General features: G+C 49.0%; 1 protein-coding gene across 6 annotated transcripts in view; it reads left to right on the top strand.

Moving 5' to 3' along the window:
- Window positions 1-23,676, top strand: part of CBFA2T2 (CBFA2/RUNX1 partner transcriptional co-repressor 2) — a 58,476-nt gene that overhangs the window by 18,123 nt on the left and 16,677 nt on the right. Inside the window, exon 1 of one of the 6 annotated variants that reach the window (XM_039563365.1) lies at window positions 2,937-3,447. The exons of 4 other annotated variants lie outside the window; for them this stretch is intronic. The gene's annotated coding sequence lies outside the window, so the exon portion shown is untranslated. Of the gene's footprint in view, window positions 1-2,936; window positions 3,453-23,676 lie in introns of those variants that run through there. One more of the 6 variants, XM_039563364.1, reaches the window with a different exon arrangement.

Below are 23,676 nucleotides of genomic sequence, written 5' to 3'. Positions count from 1 at the left end.
TTAGGGATAGGTCATGGTTTGGGTGAGCTGAGGCACATGGATCATGTGAAAGGCACAATCCATGAGGCTTTCAAAGGAGGTTTGGCAATGGCTTCTACTCAGGGCACCCAGGTGATCCCACCTGTAGTTTTTGTGTGTGGAGAATGCAAAACTCACTCTGATGCTGAGCATATTCCTGCCTTTCTAGCCAGAAGTGATGATTTCTTCCTTGAGGATGGTGGGGTTTTGGTAGACACTGGGCTGTGGACACCATGGCAAAGAGTTGTGCCTTTTCATAAAGGTTTATAAAGTCGTTGTAACTATACTCAAAATACTTGCAGTGACCTGTGTTCTTGACATTTCAAAGTGCTTTAGGTTGTAAAAACATTGAAGAGATTTATTTAGCCATGGGTTGACAAAGGGTAGTTAGAACCCAGTTGTCGTAGTTGTGGACAGCTTTTATTTGTGTGAAGTGAAACATTACAAACTGTTCAGGTCCTTAAGCTGAACTGTGATTTTAAAAAGCAGGCAAGGGAACTCCTTGTGCTGGTCACCTATTTTCCATAAAGCCCCCCCAGCCCCAGGTTGTCCCTGTGCCTTCTGAGGGTACTTCTGGGATGGCTTTGACGCAAAGACCTGACAGATCCTGACAGGCAGCATCTCTTTGAGCATCTGCTGTTCACCATACAGCATCTCCCCCTCTGTTACGTTCAGACCAAAATCAGTTTTTGAGCTCACTGCCCAGTTTCAGGCTGGTTTGGGGATGCTGGGACAGGGCTGGACAGGGAACAGCGGTGTCTGGTGCTGGATACTTAATGCTGGGAGCACAGGGCTGCATCCATCTGCCTGGTACCATCTCCACTGGGGACAGAGCTGCAACATGAGCTTGCTTCTTATAAGCAATCCACATAAGAGCCACCGCTGTCGCCACAACCCGGCCGGGGACAGCTCCTGTTGGGGACCCCACAGCGTGAGGTGCCGGGGAGCCAACCATGAGATGCAAGTCCATAGAAAAATTATTAGTTCTGGTGCTGCTGGAGCTGCTTGGGTTGTGTCTCCCTCCATTGTCTGTGTAATTTAGAGATGGTTTTTCCATCTCAGCTTATGAAATATTGAGAGCTTCAGTATTTTGCGCAACCTCCATCAGAAGTGTCAGAAGCCCCAGCGAGCTGAACTTTCTGAACTTAAATGTTTTATTGACGTGCCTTGCCAGCAGCCCCTCCAGTGGGGACTGGGGTGCTGGAGGAAGGGAGTGCTGGGAGGCACTCTTGGATCTGCCTGTTCCCAACCTGCTCTGCTGCCTGAGCATCACCTCACGGGATGCTCCAGGTATTCGTGTGCTGATACTTGAATGTGATTCACTTTTATTTTTTTTCCTAACTGAAGCATGTGGAATTGCTGCTCTTGGGTGAGGTTTGGAGGAGGGAGAGCTGCTGCAAACCTGTGCCCCTTCTGCCTGCAGCCAGGCTGCTCTTCTCAGAGCGATGTGTTTGCCCAGCCAGGGAAGCAGCAGTTTTGTGTGCTCCTACAACAGCCCAAAGTCTCCTGCCCAAATTCTGCCCCCATTACCATGCAGCATCCTGCCTGTACTGGGAGGCCTGTCCTCTGCAGGAGGAGATCGTGGAGGAGTTGGTGTGTTCATGAACTCATGCCATGCCTGCTTGCAGAATGCTTTTTAATGCTTCCTTTAAAGCAGTTTTCTCCCTCCCAAAGGGAAGCAGAGGTACCTTAAACTAATTAGGAATAAGCAGCAGAGAAGCCAGGGTGAAGGGTTAGATGAGATGCCGGGGGGCAGTACCTCCAGAAGGTTTATGAACGTGGCTTGGCAGTTAGCAGTAGCCTACCACAGCACTGGGAATTTCATCAAAAGGAGCATTTTGCTGCCTGTGAACAAGTAACTATCCCGTCATGCCTACACCAACTGTGGAGAATTTGGCATGTATGATTTTGGGACTTGTGAAAAACCAGCATCCCCCAGCTTGGGTAGTGGCAGGCTCTTAGTTTGCAGAACTGGGAAAGTATTGAGTCCCTGGTTCTCAAAACAAGTAGCTGGAGGGAAAGGTGGTGTTGACTGCAAAGATTTGGAAAGGGTATCAAGACCTGAACCTGCTCAGCTGTATGGACTGGAGCAGTGAATCCCTCCTGAGGTCTTAAAATGTGCCTGTGCATGGTCTGCAGGCAAAATACAAACATTGCTTCTCCTCCTGGGTGGTTTTACAGGAGCTGGGAGTGGGATGGTGTGGAGCAGGATAGTTTGGGCAGTCTGGAGGGGTGGTTGCCCCTGCTCAGGGCAGAACCCCGGCAGCCGGGGATGCCAGCCTGCGTGGCCAGGAATGCTGTTGTGTAAATCCGTGTTTGCCCAGCACCCGGCTGGCGGTGAATGGTGCCGGGCTGATGGGATTAGTCAGGGGCCTCCAGTTAATATCTGTTGTTCACGCCGCACCTCGGGGAGCAGCTTGTCAGGATTGCCAGGAGGTTTGTAGGTGGCAGAGCCGCCACGTCTGTCCATTAATGAGAGGGGGAAAATGGTCAAATGTGGTCGTGCCCAGTGGGTTTCTGCTCCGAGCCTCCTTCACTGCTCTGAGATCTCTGGTGGAGTTTACTCCCGGTATAAAACATTTCGGATTTACATTTTCCTTTAACACTTCCTCTTCGAGCCGGGTAGTATGTTACACATTTAATTGCTCTTCCTTTGAATTTTCCAGTCCGCGTTTGGTACCCTTGCAACATCAGTGTCTTGTTATCTTGTTGTTGCTTCTAATTGCTTCCACATGCCAGCTTTCCAGCGCCGCAAACTCCGGCGCTGGGCTCGGGGCGGGGGGAGTTTGCAGCGAAGATTTACGTGCGTGGGGAAACCTTCGGAAAATTAATCCGCCGGTTTACCCAACAGCTCATCCCGATTTCAAAACCCAGGGCTGAGACAGAGGCTGCTGTGCCCCCGGTGCTGCACAAGGCAGGGCCGGTTTGGGGAGGGTGGTTTGGGGCGGTGGAGCTTCTTTTGCTCCTGCCCTTGTCTCGCTGTTCCTGCCGGCCATAAACAAATTCCGTGTATTTAACAAGTTAATGTCAGGCGGGCGGCGAGGCGCTGGTAGGTGTGTGCCTGGTGACATCAGCTGGCGAGCAGCCTGGCAGCAGCGCGGCGCAGGCAGGGAGCAGGCAGGGAGCCGAGGGTGTGTGCCTCTAAGCTGGGTATTCTGGCAAGGTGGAGAGCTGGTCTGTTTGGCAGGACCTTCCCATCTGGGATCCATCTGTGTTTCCCTGGAATCGGACAGGCGGCTCCAGGCAGTGAGAAATCGCAGATGTGCGGGACCTGACACATGTCCAGCTAATGAAAGGAGAAGGCAGGCTGGGCTCCGGCTGCGCTCGAAGATCACGGGCGGAGGAGGAGGAGGAGGAAGAGCGCTTTTCTTTTTATTTCAAAGAAACGAGGTGTATTCCACAGCAGCTGGATCCTTGCAACCTCGCTGGGTAGGGTAAGCAAGGCATGGGATTATTTTTAAACAGCGCTCGGCGGATCCGGGGCGGCGGGGGATGCTCGGGGGATGCTCAGCCCCGGCGCCGCCAGGAAGGTTGGAGGAGCGCCGTGGCTTTTGCCGGCGGGCTGGTGAGAGCCCCCACCTCGGAGCAGGTAGAGGGAGAGGCTGGAGCGGCGGCGGCCGCAGCGCTTCGCCAGCCTTGCCTCGGTCCTCTGCAGTGCTGGGGAAAACTTCAATAGCCCAGCCGGCTGCATGCGAGGATTCTGCAGCTGAAAAAACACTAAACTCTCTCTGAGGAGAGCTGCGGTACAGCTCGTTCCGTGTTGCTATGGAATGGTTTGGGGTTGTTTTTTTTTTCTTTCCCCCCGCTCCCCCCTCCATGAGCAGAGGGTTGGGATTTTTGGCGTTTTCTGGGGAAATGGCAAAGCAGGAACCGTTTTGTGTGTTTTAGCAGAACGTGGTTTTTCTGCTGTGCCTAGGCTGACTCTGGTTTCTGCATGCTGGTATTGAAGCTGGGAGTGGGGGGGTAAACTGCAGAGGTGGATTTCTTCCATTGGCTCCCAAATTTCCTTAATTTTCCCAGTGTTTTCAGGGCTTCTCTGCATTGTGGCAGAGACTGCTCCCTTTTTGTCTTTGCGCTCCTTGAGCAGCAACTGATGCTCCCAGCATCTAAATCTCCCAGATCAATCTTGTGATACCAGAACACACCTCCTCTATGTATTTTCACTGTCGAGCTGTAGACAGGCTGTATTTTCCTTTTTCTGTTGTAACCCCTGGACCTTGCATATTTCGTTTAAACCTGCCCTTTTCCCCCCTCCCTGTCTTTTGGGAGGGTTCGGGAGTTGAAATTGCTCGTCTGACCCTCTGGTGTAGCTTGTTGTAAAGATCCCTCTGTTGCATATTTAAGCTGATCCCCAAAATATTAACTGCTTTTTCTGCCCCCTGCACCACTCAGCTCCTGTGCAATGATACTCAGTCCATTTTATGTGCTGGAGAAATCCCGCCCAGCCACAGGAGATGCATGAAAATCAGTGCTCAAAGTTTGGGGAGCTTAAATGTGGCTGAGCATCGCTTGCTGTCAGGCTGGAAAAAGAGAGAGGAATATTTGCTGGGCTGTCTGGTGCAGGGGGATTCCCTTTGGTGTTGCTTTGTCCAGGGTAGCTTTAAACATGCCAAATTACAAGGTCTCCTGGGGGAGAGCCTGGCTGGGCTCCCTGGCAGGGTGCTTGGGCTGCAGCTTTGTGCTCAGCCAGTTTGGCCACTCCGTGAGCCACCTTAAGGTTTTCCTTCTTTTGCAGCATGCAAGCATTTGGGTAGAAGCTTTTCAAAATATTATATGTCTGCTTCTAGAGATGCACCAAACACCTCCTGTGTGTCCCTGGAGAGGAGGCAGAAGGAGTGTGTGCACTTCAACGTCTCAAAGTGCACCAGCACAAAGGAGTTTGAAACCCCAAAAATATCCAGCAGAGCCATCCAGGGTGTGATGATATCTAGGAGCAGAGAGCCATGCTCCTCTGCTGCAGCTCTCCTGGAGACTGCCCGAGTTTGTGAAGGCAGCACAGGGTGTTGGAGCAGCTGCTCCTGCGGTCTCCTTGCAGGTCGAGCCCTGATTAAGCAAACGGAAGTTCTCCCGGCATCAGGGCAGCACAATTTGGCCATTAAACAACTAATTTGGTAGAGTCTTGCTCAAGCCCTGCAGGAAATTTTCTTTTTTTTTTTTTTTTTTTTTTTCTCAGGCTCCTTTATTTTTAAGGATTTAGGATGCCTGATGAGCCGAGTGCTCAGATGAGAGAGGTAGCTGTATTTTGGGGAAGAGGGTGGCTTGAAACTCTGTCCCCAACCCTAATAATTTTATAGAGATGGTGTAGGACAGCCAAGTGAAGACACTTTTTATTCCCCTACTACTGTCTACTGGATGACATGATTTTCACTATTAATATGGAAATCAGATGTTTAGTCTGATGTTTGGAACTACCTAGGGCAATGACCATGTGCCCTTTACAGCCAGGTAGCCCTACCCCAGCACATCCAGCAGTTAGAGAAACACCCAAATAATGCAAAACTAAGAGACTCCAGTGTGGGAAACAAGGAGAAAGAAGTAAAGCAAAGGCAGTGGGAGTGAGTACTGCCAACAGGAAAGTGCAGCTAAGCCAAGGGAAGGATTTGAAGGGTTTGAGGAAGGAGCAGAATTGCTGAAGGCAAGGAGAATAAATCGTTAATCTGAGAACTCTATTACACAGGGAATGCCCTGAGGAAAAGAGCAGAAACTCCATTTAATAGTGAAAAGGCCAAACCAGTGCTGCCAAGCCAGGCTCTGCTCTGCCCAGGGACTGGAGCCACAGCCCCTGCTCACTTCCAAGATGCTGCTATTTTTGCAACTTGCATCTGCTGGTGTTGCAGAGGCTTGTTTAAACCCGCCAAAGCAAGGGGAGCTTTGCTCACGTGAACCCTGGGTCGGGCTCTTGGGTTTGGTTTTTTTATTGGTTTATTCTTCTCAGTCTTACAGGACTGGTTTTCCCAAGAGAGCGGGGTTTCGCTTAATGCTGCCTCGCCTGTCGCATCGAGTGTGAGTCCCAAATGCTTTTACTGCTGCTTTACAGAGCTTTGTCTTGCATCTCCCACAGTGGATTTTGGCTTGTAGAGGTTATCACTGGTTTGACAGGTTTGTGTGGTTTGACTGCAGGAGCTGAGTTTTCAAGTGAATCAGCCCTCCAGGCCCCAAATTGACCCATAAATGCAGTAACCACCAGCAGCATTTAGCAGGAGGCAGCGCTCTCCCACGGTTATGGGACGGGATGGGGGAGCCAGGTGGCCTCTTGTTTTTTCCAGATCTGTTTTTTTAAGGTTTGGACAAAAAATGAGATTTGTTTGATGTGTATATGTGATGTTTATAGTATAGCTGGAGAGCTGAATGCAGTCATTTGAGGACTTGGGCACACGCAGCAGATTTAAGGCAGGAGATGGTCGTAATCTGTTGCCTGTTGGGTTTTTTCCCATTATAAGAGCTGGCTTATCCATACTTGTTCTGGGCTGGATTGTAAGCTTGCCTTTATCTAGTGACTATTTCCATATCTGATTGCTTGTTAGGAGTTAGGTATGAAATGTGTTTCGACAGACACTCCAGAGCAGTCCCCGGGGGCAGCGTCACTGCAGGTCTCTGGGAGTCTGTTCAACTTTTATTTTTATGGTGGAGACTGCCTTAATTCATGCAGCGTTCAGGGAACGGCTGGAAAAACCTTTGTTTAGAGCGGGAGCAGCAGCCAGGAAGAAATGGTGAGCGATGATCCCACAGTTAAAGTGCAGCACGGAGAGGCTTGGGTTCAGTTCCTGGGTCTGCAAGCAATTTTCTGAGGCAGGACCTTGACCTTAGCACTGCTTTGTGTGTCAGCAGCTTATGTCCAACAGGACAATAGCGATTTCAGAGGTTTCAAAGCATTTTAAAGTGTAACTATCATGCCTTTTACTGGGCTGGGTAGCGGCATTTTTATAAGCCAAGCTTAAGGTTTGAGAATAATGCGTATTGAATTTCCTTGGCGCGCTCCTGGCCATGGGATTCTGGTGGCTGCAGCAGGACTCGGGGTGTCGAAGGAGCACAGTCACAGGTGGCCAGAAGACCATTTAGAAGAGCCAACACTTGCAGATCTTCAAAGCCAAGAGTCAGTTTTCCTTCCTTACCTTCCCGTGGCAGCGGGATGCCGCAACCTGCCGGCGGGATGCTGCGTAACCAACCATCCCTTTAACCAAACAACGCCGAAAACCCCCCGAAGTATTGACACCCATCCCTGAGCTGAGCGGGGAGGAGGAGGAGGGCCAGCTCGGACCTGTTGCAGGCCGGCAGGCAGGCTGTGAGTGCCGAGGGGAGCGGGCATTGTGCGGAACAGATGTGCCGGGCGCTGCCGCCGCGTGCCGGCTCCGTGCGCGGCTCCCCGCGCCAGGTGCAGCCATTGTTCCCCGGGCTCCCCATTCAGCCGCCCTCGGCTGCCGCTCCGCGCCCGCTCCCGCATTGTTCCTCCAGGAAATTAGCATTAAAAACCCATCCGAAACCCCCACGTCCCTCAACTGCAGGTGACTGTTATTGGCCCCAGCTGCCACCCTTGTGCTTGATTACTTCCATATGGGGCTGTGGCAAGATGTAGGATCCACATATTGATTTTTTTTTTTTTTTTATATTTTTCTTCCCTTTTTTTATCCTCCGCCCCCCCCCGACCCTTCAGCTTCAACAAAACCCTGAAATCTGTTAAGCCCCCGATAGGCTCCAGTTGCTGTTACAACTGGGATGAACATTTTACAAGCAAAGCTAATTACACCCTCTCTGCTTTCTTCCTTTCTTCAGCCCCCACCCCATAAATGTAAAATAACCAGAGGGCAATTGGTAGTAAATTAAATCTTTGCAGTGTCCTGAGAGGAGGTTTCCTTGCTAGCAGGAAGAAGTCTGCTGGGCTTTAGATGTTTTGTTATTTGGGTTTGGCCTTGTTTTTGGTTTTTTTTTTTTTGTGCTAGAAAATGGGAAACTCTGGCATACTGCTGTGACACACCTATTAAAGGGACACACAGATCCCAACCTGGGTCTGGATAGAAAAGGAGAACATAATTGAACAAGTGGGATGTTAATTTGTGAGTGTAGTCAGCTCTTGAGAGGAGCCAAGGAGAAACTCCATGCCAACTGAGGTTACAAATTTCCAGGAACGATGTGGTTTTCTGGTACGATTTATCTACAGGGCAGCAGGTTCCATGAAAGCCCAAACCTCCCAAAATCTCTCCTTGTGGTAGTGCTGGCAGAGAGGCGTGGAGCATCCTGGATTTTCCTCGAGGCAAGATGGGCTGCAGTTGGTAAGAGGAGAGAGGGAGGCAGGGAGCATCCCTTGCTGCCCTACCTGGGCCTTGGAAATGCACCTGCTCTGCAGAGGCACAGAACATCTCCGGTGGGGAGCACAGGTGGGTCCACGCAGCCCTGACCTCCTTTGTGCCAGGCAGGAGTAGAGGAGGGTGGCAGCTTGTGCCCATGCTGGAGGCATCAGGCAGAGCTTCCCTCTGTGCCTGTGCCCGAGCAGCCTGGGTGCCAAAGCTCTGTCCCAGGCCCCAGGTCGGTTGGTCTGTTGCACCTCTCTGCAGAAATGTTGTGGTTCCCTTACCCAGCTGGGACTCCCTAAAGGTTGTGCTGAGGAAGGTTGTGCTGGAGGCTCCTGACACAGCAGCTCCTGAGGGGGTGGTGGTCCTTGGAGCACCATGGCTGAGGTGTTCCTGCTCCTGCCTGGGCCTCAGGGGGCTGCTAAAGTTGAGAGCCTACCAGAGCCTTGTAAGCCTCAGCTGTTACAGCTTGGGAGGCCATTCCTCAGGCAATCATCACCTTTTGTGTCTTTGCATTCTTGGTGGTGCCCCAGCAGCCCCTTCCGTGGGATCTCTCGCGTGATGCACTGAGCAGTTTGTGCTGAGACCTGGCAGGGCAGCGTGACAGTGGTGCTGCAGTGTCCCATCATGGTACAGATACAGATTTTTAGCTGGAAATGATCCTAGAAATGCCCCTCCCTCCTCACATGAGGACATGGAATATATATTCATAATGGAGAGTGACGTTTTGTTCAGCAGTGTCCTGGCTAGTCTGGAATTAGATGCTGCAGTGAGACTTTGTTCACATACAAAAGTCTTTGGGGATGGCTGGAGTTTGGTTGGTTGATCTCAAGATTACAAATGCAAACTTATTTATGGATAGGGAGTGGACTTGCCCTGAGGCTTTGTGTCTCAGCATTGGTGCTCCACCATTTGTCAGGTTGACCTTCACCGTGAGCTCCATCCTCTCTTTGACGGGTGGGACCTGCCAATGTAGATTGTGAGGATTTAAGATAAAAATTCTGGTTGCTATCTGAGAAGATGTGTTCAGCTGAAATGCTTGGTTTATTTACTGCACGTACCTCCTTCCTGATCCAGACCTCTCCTGGCTTGGCTGCCTGGCATGGACCACCCAGATCTTCCTGGGAAGCATCTGTGCAGGTGCAGTGGTGGTGAAGGTAGTGGACTTGTAAAAAAAATTCCAGCTCTTAGGGGTGCTGTGCAGCCTGGGGAGAGCCACCAGGTTCAGCAGGTCAGAAGGTGGATGAAGGAGGCAAGGCAACCTAACAGAGTATCTCAAACAATTTTCCTCAGACTTGTTTTAAACCCTTCAAAGTCAAATCTCAAACTTAGGGGGTTTCTTCTCCCTAATTAAATTAACAGGCCATATGGTGTTTACTGTGAGCGCCTGCAATATGGAAGGAGCTACCTCCTGGATCACTTTCTTTTTTCAAAAGCTGCTGCTTTACCTGATGTCACTGTTCTGAAATGTTCTTTTCAGCAGCAGGCACAGGGGGTTATTTCTGCCACCTCAGTGCTGTTGGTGTCACCTTCTGACCCCAGGGTTGAGCTGGATCATAGCCTGTTTCTGCAGCTTTCTTTGTTTTTTCCTGGTTTTTGTTAAGCCATTTTGCTGCTTAGTGGGGACTGTGTATAAGTTGGGTTTTTTCATGCTTTTTCACATGCAGGTGATGATTCTTGTTCTTGGAGCTGAGGAGAATAGAAAACAACTCAGGGTGGGTTTTTTGGGAGGTGCTGGTGTTTTCTTTTAACAACTGGTACTATTTTTTTTCATTGAGGGTAACATGACTATCTCAGGAATATGTGAAACTGCAAGTTTTGTAGAGTTTTGTTCTTTATTAATGGGCTGGTTTTAAACAACTTACTTTGCATGTGCTGCTTTTATCTTTGCATGCAATCTGGAGGAGGAAGTGAAGACCTTGAGGAAGAAAATCATTGGGTTTTTGTAAGATCCTTGCACTTAGCTGAACAGGAACTAGGGTAAGAATCTCTAAACCTGTAGGAGAAGTCAAGGAATGGAAAATCTCAGATTTTGCTGTCTGTTTTGAGCTGCCCTCACTCCTTTAGTAGGGTTTTTTGGTAATCATCATTCTCATGTGTGAGTGCCCTTGCTGTGAGCTCATCCTGCATCTCTCCAGTGGTGTAACTTAACCTTTCTCTGCGGTTTTTCACTTGTTGGCGCATCTTTTCCGTAGGGGCAGGGTGAGCCTTCATCTCCAGCCAGGCTCAGCTTGTTGTGGGGTGTCTGAGCTCCCAGGAACAGATCCATTTGTGGCCGCTGAAAACACTCTGCCACATTAGCATATTCCTGCAACGTATGCTCCAAGGGTGTTTCTTTGCAGAGAAGCCTCTCTAAAGATAGCATCGTGAAGTTCTGTGTTGTCAACCAGGGACACTTGATCTAAAAAACAACATTTGATACACAGACAAGGTTTGCAAGTGCCATCTGGATTCTGGGAGATGAGCTAGGTTGTCTCTGTTTTGCATACACTCACTCAGGAAAAAAAAAAAAAGTGTGTGCAGGCAGATGAATTCTTCAAAATCACCTGAGCAGAACTGTTTAGTCCACATGACTGTCCTCAGTGACATGGGACACCAGTGTAATGCCATACCACTGGCTATCACATCCCCGTGGACCTTCTTAGGGTGCTGGAAATAATTCTGTAGTTTAGTGATATATTATTGAAACCCAGGTGGAGTCAATTGAAATTCTCTCACACCAGTAATATTTTAATCTCCTATCCAGCATACTGCAAGGCAGAACCTGCAAATGATGCAAAGCCCTGCAGAAATGGGCATCTTTTTAGGGAGGTGGGAATGCAGGGAACGCAGATGTCTTTGTCTGGCTTCAGTTCTGCCTGGTGGAGAGGCTGTCCTCAAACCCATGCCAGCACTGAGAGAAAGCTGAACACCATGAAAACCTAAAGTAGCCCTGGGTTGAACAGCAAACTCCCTGTCCACATCTTCCCAGGAATATGTAGCTTATAGAATGTATTTTCCTTCAGGGCCTATTTCTTGACTTTCTAGTTATCCTCTCATATGCAAATCTAATTTGCCTAATGGGCTGGTGAGTGTAATTGAAAGGCAGCCTGCACTTACACGATAGTGAAAAGTCTCACCTGTGCCCAGGCACAGATGGGGCTCTGCCTCACTGCTGCATCATTAGAGGAAATTTATAGGCACTGTGGCACAGGCTTTGCTGTGACCAGGGGATGAAAACAGCAGTTCAGAACAAACTTGGGGGTTTGCTGGGTTGTTTTGTGCCCTGGTCTTGCAGTTTTGGCAATTGAGCTTTTGGGGGTTTTGTCTTTCCCCCGTACTCCAGTTGATGGGGAGCAGGTTAATGCAGTTTACTGGTAACTACCTGAGGACAACCCTGAGAATGATGAGTTGGAAAGTCTTGTCTGTGCTGTGTTGCAGTGGGATGGGTTGAAAGCAAGTGCAACAGCTGCTGGGCCAACCTTCACTCTCCAGTCCCCGTGCATCACTGAATCTCCAGAGGTTATCCATGGAAATTCTCCACCTCTGCTGCCCACGAGAGGGAGGGGAAGGAGGCACAGCAGAAACAGTCACTGCTCTGATCCATCTCTGCTGGGATCATTCCCTCAACAGACCAAGAATTTGTGGATCCCCCATCCCTGGCAGTGTTTGTGTCCCAGTTGGGCAGGGCTTGAAGTAACTTGGTCTGGTGGAAGGTGTTCAGAGGGTTGGAACAGGGTGATCTTTAAGGTCCCTTCCAATCCAAACCATGCCACGATTCTAAATAGTGACTTTTGATGGTTCTCCTGTCCATCCCGATCTCTCTGTGCCCGGACTCTGCCGGAGATGCTGGCTCGTGGTGCTCCAGCTGTGTAGGGGCCCCTCTACATCATCAGGCCCCTACACCCCTCCAAAACACACCCCTAAACGCATTCCTCCTGTGCTTCCAGCTCCGTGGAATGGTGGAAAGTTCCCACATGCTGGTCAGGCTTGGGGCACAGAGGAAGAGCAATTTGTGTAGTGGTGTGAGGAGTGTTTTTAAGAGGCAGAATTGTCGTCTTGGCAGGGCTCCTGTGTGTGCCACTGATGGCAGGGACTATTAGCTGGGCAGCACAGAATGCACTTAGCGCCCAAGTGAATGAAGTGAGCTCTCCACAGAGCCAGGGAGCTGGGGAGTCATTAGCGAGGCTTGGCTACCTCAGGAATATCAGCAGGGCCGTGAGAAGGGTGTTGGTGTGGGCAGCACTGCCAGCACTGTGCCAGCGCTGCCTGGGAAAGCCGCCCTGGCTGTGTGGGGCAAGGGACATTCCTGGTCACAGAATCTCAGGGTGGGTCAGATTGGAAGGGACCACAGCCGGATTTCTGGTCACACATCCCTGCTCCAGCTGGGTCATCCTGGAGCACATGGCACAGGGTTGTGTCCAGACAGTTCTGGAATTCCTCCAGTGAGGGAGATATTTGCCATCTCTGGGCAATCCCACACAGTAAAGAAGTTCTTCATGTTCAGGTGGAACTTCCTGGGCACCGGTTCCTGCCTGTTTCTTTTGTCCTCACAGAGCAGAGTCTGGTCCCTGCTCTGACCCTTCCCTGCAGACACTGACAGAAGGATGGAGTCCCCTCTGGCACTTGTAGGAGGTTGTAAATAAAAGGGATGAAAGAGACTTCCCAAATCTTTCCCAAGTTCCTCCTTGATTTCTTGGACAACTTGCCCAGTTTTGGATAAAGTCTGGTGGAACTTTAGCCCTGGAGCTGGCTGGCAGTGGTGAGCTCCTGCTCTTCAGCCTCCATCTGGAGAAGGGAGACTCTGTGTTAGACTGCTTTGTATTTGGAAATGGTATGACTTCAGGGACCCAAGGGAGATGTTTTTCTGTATCCTTCCTTGATTGCTTCATTTTGGGTTTGTGGTAGAACTTGGTTAGTGGTTTGTTTTGCACTGGATTTGGTTTCTGTTTTGTTTTTGCTAAAATGACCATTGTTTTCATCTAAATTGGCCCCTCTGACTATGAGCTTGGGGACTGGTTCCTTCTCCAGATGGTCAGGATTTGTACCTGGTCTGTGCTTTATAAACAGGTTTGTTGTTTGGGGGTTTTTTCTAGTTTAATATAGGCTTTTGTAATAGTTTTGGGTGTCCTTGCTATTATTTGTGCCTCTCTGTGGTCACATTGGTTGTTATGGATTAAATGTGGTTTTCTGCCTTGAGATCTCGCTTCTTTCAGAAGTGCCCTTGCTTTTTTTAATTGCTGTTATTTACAGTTATTGGTAGTGGTGCTTGAGCTGCTGGCACTGGTGCTTTGGGTCTGCCTGGTATGCAGAGACTTTTTTTACCCCAGTTTGTGTTTTACTCATTTTGAGTACTCTCTACTCACTGGGTACCCCTACCCTTAAACCCCAGACCTGCTGTTCCTGTTCTCATTAGCTCACATCCCTGTGTGCTCAGTGATATTTGTGATGCTCTAAGAAATCCAGATTTGCTCAGTACTGGTTGTTTTCTGAGGTCAGTGCTGGTTTTAAGGTTGATTTATAATGTTGGGGACCAAACTGTCAAGCAGCAGGGTTTGGAAGATGGAGGACAGCAAGAGGGATGTCTTCTTAAATGGTTTTAAAGCTTGACTTAAAACTCCTCCTGTATGTCTTTAGTAGTCAGGTTTAAAGCTCCCAAATCTTCAGTTAGTGGGTGATTTTAGGGTGGGTTCAAATTCATCTTTTATTTTAAACGATTTAATGATTTTCAAGCTGTTCCCCTTTTTCCTTGTGCTTCCTTCCTCCGAGGTGCTCCAGGCTGCCTCTGCCCTGCTGTAGGGATCCCTGGGGTGTGCCAGGCAGAGCAGTGTGGCACTGGGGACCTGTCCACGTCATGGACAATGCCTGTGTTTGTTGTATCCAGTGAGGCAGAATCACTGTGGAGGTGCAATCCAATCTCAGGGATGCCCAGGGAAGAGGACACGTTTCACAGACAAGGCTGTCTCTCCCGAAGGAGCTTCTGCGGCTGAAGGATTTCTGGGTTCTCTGATGACAAAAAACTTGAGTAAGCCTTGCTGCCCTCATAACAACCTGTGGGAGCTTTTGTGCAGGCCGTTCACATCCCTGTAGGAACTTGTCCTGCATGTGGCCAGGCTTATTCCCAGCAGCTAACTGTGAGCAGAGGCACAAGGGTGGGCAGGATCCGAAGTGCCAGGAGCTGTGGGTTTGGGATCTGAGCTCACCTGGCACTGTGATAAAGGGTGTCACACCATCCCTCAGCTGCTTGGGGTTAAAAATGCACCAGGAGGTGCAGTGGCCTCTCCTTGATGGGATGCTTTTCTCAGAGGAAACTCCCAAAATGATTGTCCTTGGAGAGGCAGTGTTTCATCCCGCAGTGAGCAGAGCGGGACCGCTGGTGGGAAGCTTTCAGCAAAGGGGCTCACTGTGCTGACCCAGAAACAGCATCGTTCTCTGCACCTCCTAAGTTTCTTATGGAATTGGCTAGAAAATGTCCTCCTTTTCCACAGCTTTTCCTACTGAAGCTGAGAGCTGGGATATAAAACACCAGGCAGTGAAAAAGGAGGGTCGCTGACCTGGTGACCATCCCTTTTGGGATGAACCAGACTCACAGTGCGGAAGCTGCAGGACTCCCCTGGGAAGGGGCTTCTCCTGGGGAAGCCATGGGAATGCCAGAGCTGCAGTGCTCGCCTGGATTTCCTGGAGCAGCTCAGCGGGGAGAAGGGCAGTGCTGCAGAGTGGGAGCTGTGGCCTTGCTGGGTGTGCTGCACCGGCGGCTGTCAGCTCCTGCTGGGATCTGCTCTGTGCACATTGCCCTTTCCTCAGCTCTTTTGTTAAAGGGTGGAGTTGGACAGTGAGGAGGCTCAGGGTCCTAAATGCAGTTTGTGGAGTGGTGGTGGGATGAATTGGTGGCTTAAATCTCTTCTGATGGATTTTCAAGCCACAGACGCTGCTTGGACTTCTCTAATTGCAGCATCCATGTGAGAGGCTCTTGTGCAGGAGAAGCTGCAGAGCAGCCAGAACCCTCTGGGAATGCTCCTCTTGGGTGAGACAACCCTGTAGCCTCCCTGAGGCTCCTCCAGAGCCCAGCAAGGGCTGCAGTGGTGGTGGCCCCGTGCTGGATCCTCTATGGGGAGCTGTGGATTCCTTGTGCAGTTCCTTGGGTCATTCCTAGGAGCCTGCTTCCGCAGCTCTGCTTTTCCCAAGCCTGTTTAAATCAGTGGATGCATTCCTGTTGACTGTTTGGAGCTGCAGAGAGCCCCTCAGAGCTAATTAGTAATTAGAGGATGCCAATTAACCACGGTTCCCCAGGCTCTGCTGCTTTGCTGGTACTGCTGGGTCAGAGAAGGAGGGAACAAAATGGAGCCCAGTGCGAATGTGTTTCATCTGGAGAGCAGAAGGGTGGAGCTGTTTGTTAAATGGCCAGCAATCCAAGTTTTAAAAGGATTTATGAGGGCTAGATAAAATCATGTCCTAAAGGCTGTCTTGAAGCCTCTGTTAAGGTGGAAAATGCTTTCTAAACTTAGAGCTTGTTTCACTGTGTTTCCCCTCTTTTGGACCTCCCAGAATTTTACAGGTACAAAAGTTCCAGATTTGTTTACCCCGTGGTGTTTAGCCTAAGCAGAATGAAAAACAGATTTGCATTCCCAAAATCCCAGTGCTCAGTTGTTCCTCTATATAACCTGTGGATTATATGCCTGCCCACCTAGGGAAATGTGGTCCCTAAACTGTGGTAGTGTTTAAGGAATGCTCCTGAGGGAAACAGGCTTTTGCTGCCATTGTCAGGGGAGACTTGATCATTCAACCATGAGTTTCTCACTTGTTGGATCACTTCTTACTCTCTGGTGTAAACTTGGTGTTCACTGGACCCCAGAGGGGCAAATCCATGGCCTTGATGCTTTGGGCAGGGAGCAATTTCAGACCTTTTGGGGGTGTAACCCCTTAAAGCCAACTCTTAAAATTACTTTTTCTATCTAAAAAGTAGATGGGAAAAGTGCTGCTTTTATTTTATTTTTTTTAATATAAGCATGATTAATTCAAGTCTTGCTTTCACTCTACACAAAATTTACAGTGAGCAAAACTCAAGCTCTCCTTCCCCCACATGTAGAAGCCCCGCAAAATAATCATTAAATAAAAAAAAAAAATAATAATAATCTTTGATAGCAGGCTGTTGCTCCAAGCCTTTCTCCACGGTATCCCTTCTGTACGTGTTGTGTCTGGGCTCCACCAGCCTCGGGAGCCGTTAATCTTCCTGGTGTTTTCTTCCCTGCGGCAAATGAGGCACAGATGTTCCCATCTGGAAACTTTGCTCCCGCCACCGTTGTTTCAGTCAGAGGCTTTGGAGAGCACTGCAGCAGGCTGAGACTTTTAAGAACTAATTTTTTGCTATGATTGTGATAATTGCCTGTTTGATATCTGTAACTGCTTTCATTTTTCATTCCGAGCGCTTTAGCCCAAGGAGTAAATAGTGCGGAGGAGGAAATATTTCTTAATATTGTTATAGGAGTGGGTGATTTATAAAATAAAAAATAGTCTTGATTCTGTAATGTTAAATGGAACAATGAATTAATGAAAAATTACCAAAATACTTAGCAGTAGCTAAGCAAACGAATTAGTGAGCAACTCTGGCTTTGCTGAACGAGCGCCCTGTCCCAGGCTATAACCCAGCCAACAGGGTGGTTTGGGAAGGCTGGATCACTCCCCTCAATCCCCAAAGTGCTTCCTGTCCTAAAACTGCAATGCAGGCCTTGGTTTCCAGGAATATACTCTCCTGGGCTATATTCCAGGAGTATATCCCTCCCTCCAGGGTGGCTGTCTCTAGTGGGGGAAGAGCAATCAGCTGGTGAGGATGAGGAGGGTTCTGTGCCCTGGGGCACCATGGGCTCCCTGGCAGAGCTCACAGCATCCCTTTGAGACAGTGATGAGCAAAACCTGCTCATCACTGGGGGGATGACATCAGGGACATCAAGGGCTGAACTTGGGTCCCCAGAACTTATTTGTAGGGATGCTAGTGGTGTGGGAAGGGAATGGCTGCGGTGTGGTGGTTCGAGCAGCAGCAGCTCCTGGGTGGAAATGGCTGTCAGGGCAGCTTTCATGCTCTGAGTAACAATTCCCTGCCTCCTTCATGGAACAGAGAGCAGGAGAGTGGGGATTACCACAGCAGAGTGGTTTGTGTTCTTGTAGAAGCAAGATGACCAGAATTTGGGGGCTTGAGGTCCAACAGCTCTGGGGCGTGTTGGATGTGATAGTTTGTGGGGTGAATCCTGCATCCATGGGTTTGGTCCTGGCCTGAGTCCATGGCCCCAGAGGAAGGCAGAGCTCAGGAGGCAGGAATGCCATGCAGGCAGGTTTGTGCTGATGGGTCTGACATGGCCATGGCACAGGCAGAGCTGGAGCTGCAGCCGCCTTGTCTGGGTGGGAACTGCTCCGAAATCCAACCTGTGCTACCGCTGAGTTTGTAGAGCCAGCCACATTAACAGGATTTTATAAAAATCACTGAAGGGCAAGACGGATAAAGATCTGCAGTCTGCCTTCAGGAATAAATTATTAATCTTATTTCCCTTATTAACTGCTTTCTGGACTGCTTGCAAACGATAACATACTTTGCTCTTTCAAGTTCTTCTATCTGAGTTTCACATTGAATTGAGATTTAAAGTGAAACAGCTGTGTGTGGGAGAGGACTAGATGGCAATGGAGATACACGCATTTATTTTTGATTTATAAAATGCCTATCCCAGGCTCAGCAGCTCCCTCCTGTGTGATGCAAGGCTCTCCTGCGAGGTGCCGAGCCCTCTCCACTCCCACAGCATCTTACAGCTCAGGAGCCGGCATGTGCCATAAACCCAAGCTAAATGGGGTAAAAATAGGCCGATCACATGGAGTGGAGGAAGTATCTGTGCAGTGCCATGAGTTACCCACTGCCACAGATGCTGTAGTATCATCTTGGCCAGCTCCGTGGCCTGGAGGGAGGAGGATGGACAAGGACCTTGTGTGACCAGGCCTTGCTGGTGACCTGGTTATGCCACGCACTTGTGTCCTGCAGTTCTGGTTGTAAATGACCTTCTGTTGACTCAAGCAAAGAAAGACCTCTAGAAACCACCCCTCGTGCAAATAAATGTCGGGATTTGTATAGAGAAGTCATCTTGACTACAAACCTCCCAACGTCTCCAAATTGGGACAGACCCAACCATCCTTTTTTTCCCGAAAGCTGCTGTATTGGCTGCCTTGTTCCTGATGCTTATCTTCAGTCTTCCCCCTCCATCGCTTTTTGATGCAGCGATGCCGCAAAAAGATAAAATACTACTTTTCCCTTGACGATGTGATTTGAGTTTGAGCTTGGGGGAAGCTGTCTGGAAGCAGGTGAGGGAGGGAATTGCGGTGGAGAAGCAGTAAATGGCATCTTCTGGAAGCCTGAGTAATGATGCTCTTGCTTTGCATGTAGATCACCTCTCATCTGCATGCCTTGGAGAACTGCAAAGGTGCTCTACAGATGGCTTAGAGCCATCAAGGGGAGGGAAAGGCAACCTTGGAGCAGAGGAAAGATGTTAATAAAATTAAAATGTAATTCTTCCCATTTCTCAGTTCCTAAATGTGAAAAATATTAGCTTGGTGGAGACTGAAAACAGATGGTGAGCAGTTGGAGCAGATAAGCATGTTATTCAAAATAAACATTCGCCAAAGCTGGGGAGGTGGCGAACCATATTTCATTTCACCCTATTTACATTATCGGGTCAGGTTACACTGATGCTGCCTCTCGTCTGCATTCAGACGATCAACAGGGACCCTGTGATGAGCCAACTGCAGCACATCCTCCTCGCTGGGGCCGCTGGGGCTGGCATGGCTGGGCTTGGGCATTTCCCTGGCCTGTCCTCCACGGTGATACATTGAGCTGCTTGTAGAATTATAGAATTGTGTGGGTCAGAAGGGGCTGTTAAAGGTCTGTCCCTCCTTCGTTTCCCTGTTTCCAATGGCCTCTCTATCCATTTAGCCAAGTTTGGCACTGCTTTATCTTAAACCAGGAACTCTGATCCGTGTAAACGGTGGGGAAAGAAGTTCCAAGGACTGTTTGTAGGAAGGGGGTATTTTGCTGACTTTTAGGTGATCTGTAGTTCATGCCTCTAGTCCAAGTGCTCACCTGAGGTGTCAGGGCCAGTGGAAGGAGAGGTGTGGCTGGAGTGTGGCTGATCTCCCTTGCTTTGGGGGATGTTCTGGGATAGCTGGATCACCTTTGGGGTGTCTGTTTGTCCACTGGCTCCGGAACAAGCTCAGACCTGGCTCATGGGTGAGCAAAGAATTTTTCCTGCTGGAGCTAAGCTTGGCTGCTGTTACTGGGACAGTTCTCCAGTCTCTTGCTCTCAAGAGGCAGGTATGAATTTGGGGCTTTTAACTTTTTGAGGTGAGGAGAGGCTTTTTAGGTTATTAATATGTTCTGCCTCTTCTAGATGAAAGTTGGAAACATCTGCTTTGATTAAGCCTCTTCTTTCTGTCTGAAACCATTACATGCTTTCCCTCCTGAGACTGAAGCACTGGGCAAACACTTGTACACAGCCTTTTGCTCAAAAAATATCTTTGTTAATTTACAGGTTTGCAATGTAACCACTTGGTGGTCAAAGCTTTGCTGACAAAGTCTGATTTTGAGCCTGTTCTCCATCCTGCAAGCTGCCAAAGAGCAAAGCAAACCCTTACCTGGGCATAGCTGCTGGTGTTGCAGGGCTGTCTCACGTTTAATGTGGTTTTTCTCTTATTTCTTCCAAGATATTTCATGGTTTAACATCTGCAGAAAGCTGGAGAGCTCGAGTCTGGCACATGGATTGGGGAGACGGGGTTCTGACTCTTTGCAGCTTATTTACAAATGAGAGCTCCAGAGTCACTCCCAGGGCAGGCAGGTTCATCCTTCCTCCTTAACTCTCATGCCAGGGAATCGAGGGGAATCCTACCCGTGCATCAGGAATGGCTTGAAGATATCCACGTTCCTGCTGTAGGAGCCCTCCAAACACCCAGCCACAGGCTTTAAATCCATGTCCCGTGAGGGAGGAGGAAAGCTTTGCTGTCTCGAGCTGATAGCAGGGTTTAAACCTGCACATACTCCATGTGCTCGCTCAGGGATTAAATTGTGCCCATGCAGACACTACAGTGTAAATTCAGATAAAACATCCACGTTTTCTGCACTGTAGCAGTGGCTCTTCCTCTGTTCCCTTGGTCTCAGCAAATCCATGGCTCTGCCATGGAATCTAGATCTTGAGCAGAATGGAGCACCTCCTGATACTGCCTTGAACTATATTTTGGACTTTGGGAAGAGGAGGAGACCATTTGTGTCTGTCTGCCTCGCTGTCACTCTTCTCCAGTTCCTTATCTTGCTTTTTTGTTCTCCTCATGCCCTGTTTTTACTTCTTTTTCATCACTTAGTTTATTCTCTAATTGCCAAAGGAATTTAAGGATTAATTTAAATTCCAGTGTACTTGAGATACTCCCTAACTTGTTGCTGTTTTTTTTTCCCTTTTCTCAAGACCACAGGCATGAAGAGAGTGATAAAGCAGCTTCTTTATGCAGTTTATAGTGCAAGTAAATGCTGGCCATTCGTCAGGGGCTACCTGTCCCAGCAACACTCTCTCTGTACTAAACACCATAGGTGGAAGACTTCTTTAAAGAACATAAACAGGATAAAATCTGTCTCGAGTTGGTGTTGAAACTGCCCCCTCTGAAATGTGCTGTGGTGCTGGAGAGCTGGGAATGCAGGAGTGGGACTTTTCTGAGGATCTGTTGAGACCCCAGATTTTCTCTTGCCATCTTGTCCCGTCGTCTCACTTTGCTCTTTCTCCTCTCCAGAAAGGAAAGTCATCAGCTGCACTTAATCCTGACATATGTTCCTTTTTAATTTGTTACGCCAGGATGGGAACTGGAGCAGCGAAGGAAATCTGGTGCACACCGACAGCCAGAGCAGAGACAGATGAACCCAGGGCCTTGCAGCGTGTTGGGGAGGGAGGGAGGGCTCCAGGTGTACTCACAGCTCTGGGCTTTCTAGTCTCTTGCACACCTGGGCTCCTTAAATGGGACACATGAATATATAGGGCAGGAGCACAGCCTGGTCTGTGCCTGCAGCTGCCCGTGCCCAGCCGGCAGCTCGAGCGTCTGAGATCTGTAACTCAGCGCTGCGAAATCTGTGCTGCACAGCCCGCCACTGTTGGGAGGAGATGGAATTCTTGCATGGAGCCAAGACTAAAACAGCATCTCATTGGGTTTTGCTCTCTCCGAGTCGTCTTCCCATGTGAAATTCCAGTGTGTCTGAGGCCGGGGAGGCAGCTCTCCCGCCCAGGTGTCCACGTCGCTGCCGCCTCCTTCCCTGGTTACCCTGGGCAGGTCCTGGTTGCAAAGCTGAGCACATGTCACTGCAAAGTTTGGACATTTGGCAGCTTGGCAGCCAAAGTGTCATGCCATAAACATGTCTGGCCTGCTCCTGCAGGCACTGCTTGAGAAGTAGCAACAGCATTTGGGTTTCTAATCCAGGTAAAGCTTGCAAGGAGGAGTTTCGGAAGGAAAACAGTTCAATGTTTCCAGTCTGGACAGGTGTCTTGCTCTGGTACTTGGAGCATTCAGTCATTGACAACAATTATTCTTGTTAGACTATCATCCAAAATATGTGATGGCATTTGACTCTTTAGGTGAGTGATACAGCTGAGTGACTTGTACACGTTTCAAGGAGCATCTCTGCACCCTCCCTGCACATCTGGAGGCAGCGCTGAAAAGCTGCTCTTGGTGAGCCAGTAAATATTTCCAAGTGGTGGAAGTGAAAGAATGAGACTAGGAAGGCAGCCTTTCTCCAGGGAGCAGCTCACTGGCTCAGTTTTAGCCCCAGGTCAACTCAAGGCTGACTCAAGCCCTTGGTCACAGCCTGGTTTGCTCACATGATTCTCATTAAATGGATGTGTTTAGGCTAAAAATGAAGAGCTTCAGAAAGATGGTTTTTATCTCCATTTATAGATGCCCCAGGTCATTAGCAGGAAGCTTTTAAATTTAACAATCCTGTTTGCTTCTTGTCTGTTGGAGTGGGCTTGGAAAAGAAGGTGTTGGCTTCTTGTGGGCTTCAGTTTTGGTGTCTCACACAGTAGCTGGTTTTATTTTGGGGTTATAAATTCCATGTGAAATTTATCTTCCTCCCTGTAAATTAACCAAATTAGTTCTGCTTTCTTAATGTGCCCTAGGAACATTTTAGGAAGGAATTGGAGAAAACTCAAGGATTTTGTGCTCTCCAGAGTATGGCAGTACCAGGTTGGCCATGTACACCTGGGAAAGGGGGTTTCATGGGAAGAGGGAGAGGAAGAGGAGGCAGGTGGTGACAGTGGGTGCCTGGATGGTCATCACACAGCTGACACCAAGTGCTGGAGAGGCACAATTAGTGCTGTTTTGATAGAAAAATTTGGGTCATTTAGCAATGTTTCCGTTCCTTGCCTGGGTGAGGGAACCCAGACTTTCTGTGGTAGAAATACCCATAACTTTGTGCACAAAATCAGCTCTCTCACTGTTTTGCTGCATTTCTTTGGAGAGGAAAGAAAGTCAGGGGGTTTTCCCTGCTCTTGCTGATAAACTCACCTGCCTGGAATAGGTGCCTACATGTATAAATGATGTTATATTCCTACATCAATGCATGGTTATTCATCTCAACATCATATTCGTGCATGGAAATGGCAGGGAGAGTCTGCACATCAGGGTTCAATTGTATGGAAGTTGGACCACATGTCTAGTAGTTTGCAATATGGGATTAATGTAGTTATTATATGTTAAAATTAATAGTAGTTTCCCTTGGCTTCAGTATCTCCCCACTTCATGAAAGCAAAGCCTAGAATTTTTTCCTTTTCTTGAAAGCAGGCTTAGATAAATGAAGACACAAATGTTCTGGGACGTGGATTTTGTAGTGATTCCAACTCAAGTTACTCCACCTGCACTGACAGGGCAGGAAAACATGGATTTTCAGTGTGTGTCATCCCTGCTTTCCCTTCCTGCAAACAGCAGAAAGAAATGCTGGGAATAATGAAGTTCATTTGTTACCTCGCTGGCATTCCCCATGACTTGCCATAAGGAAAATAAATGAGGCAGCTCGGTGGCAGAGCAGGTGCTGGGGCTGACAGAGCAGATCCCAGGCAGCAGCACGAGGGCTCAGGTGCCAGTTTGTGTCTTCCCTGCTCTCGAAAGCAGCGTTTTTGTTGTTGGGAGTCGAGAAGTAGCAGGTTGGTGTTGTATTTCAGTGCAGAAGTTTGCCACCTATTCAGTGCTCTATGGGAATGCAGCATTTAATCACTTTGCCCTGGCTCAAAAGCTGAGTTTCTTGCAGCTGACAGGTCAACTGGTAAGAGCTGTGGATAACAAATTAGATGGTAATGGTCCCAAGCCCAGCTTGCATGACTGGAGAGAGGTGGAAGTC

Source organism: Corvus cornix, chromosome 20, assembly GCF_000738735.6.
Source record: "Corvus cornix cornix isolate S_Up_H32 chromosome 20, ASM73873v5, whole genome shotgun sequence".
Taxonomy (NCBI): Eukaryota; Metazoa; Chordata; class Aves; order Passeriformes; family Corvidae; genus Corvus; species Corvus cornix.
The sequence above is the reverse complement of the archived record's forward strand: the minus strand, read 5'-3'. Positions and strand labels throughout refer to the sequence as shown.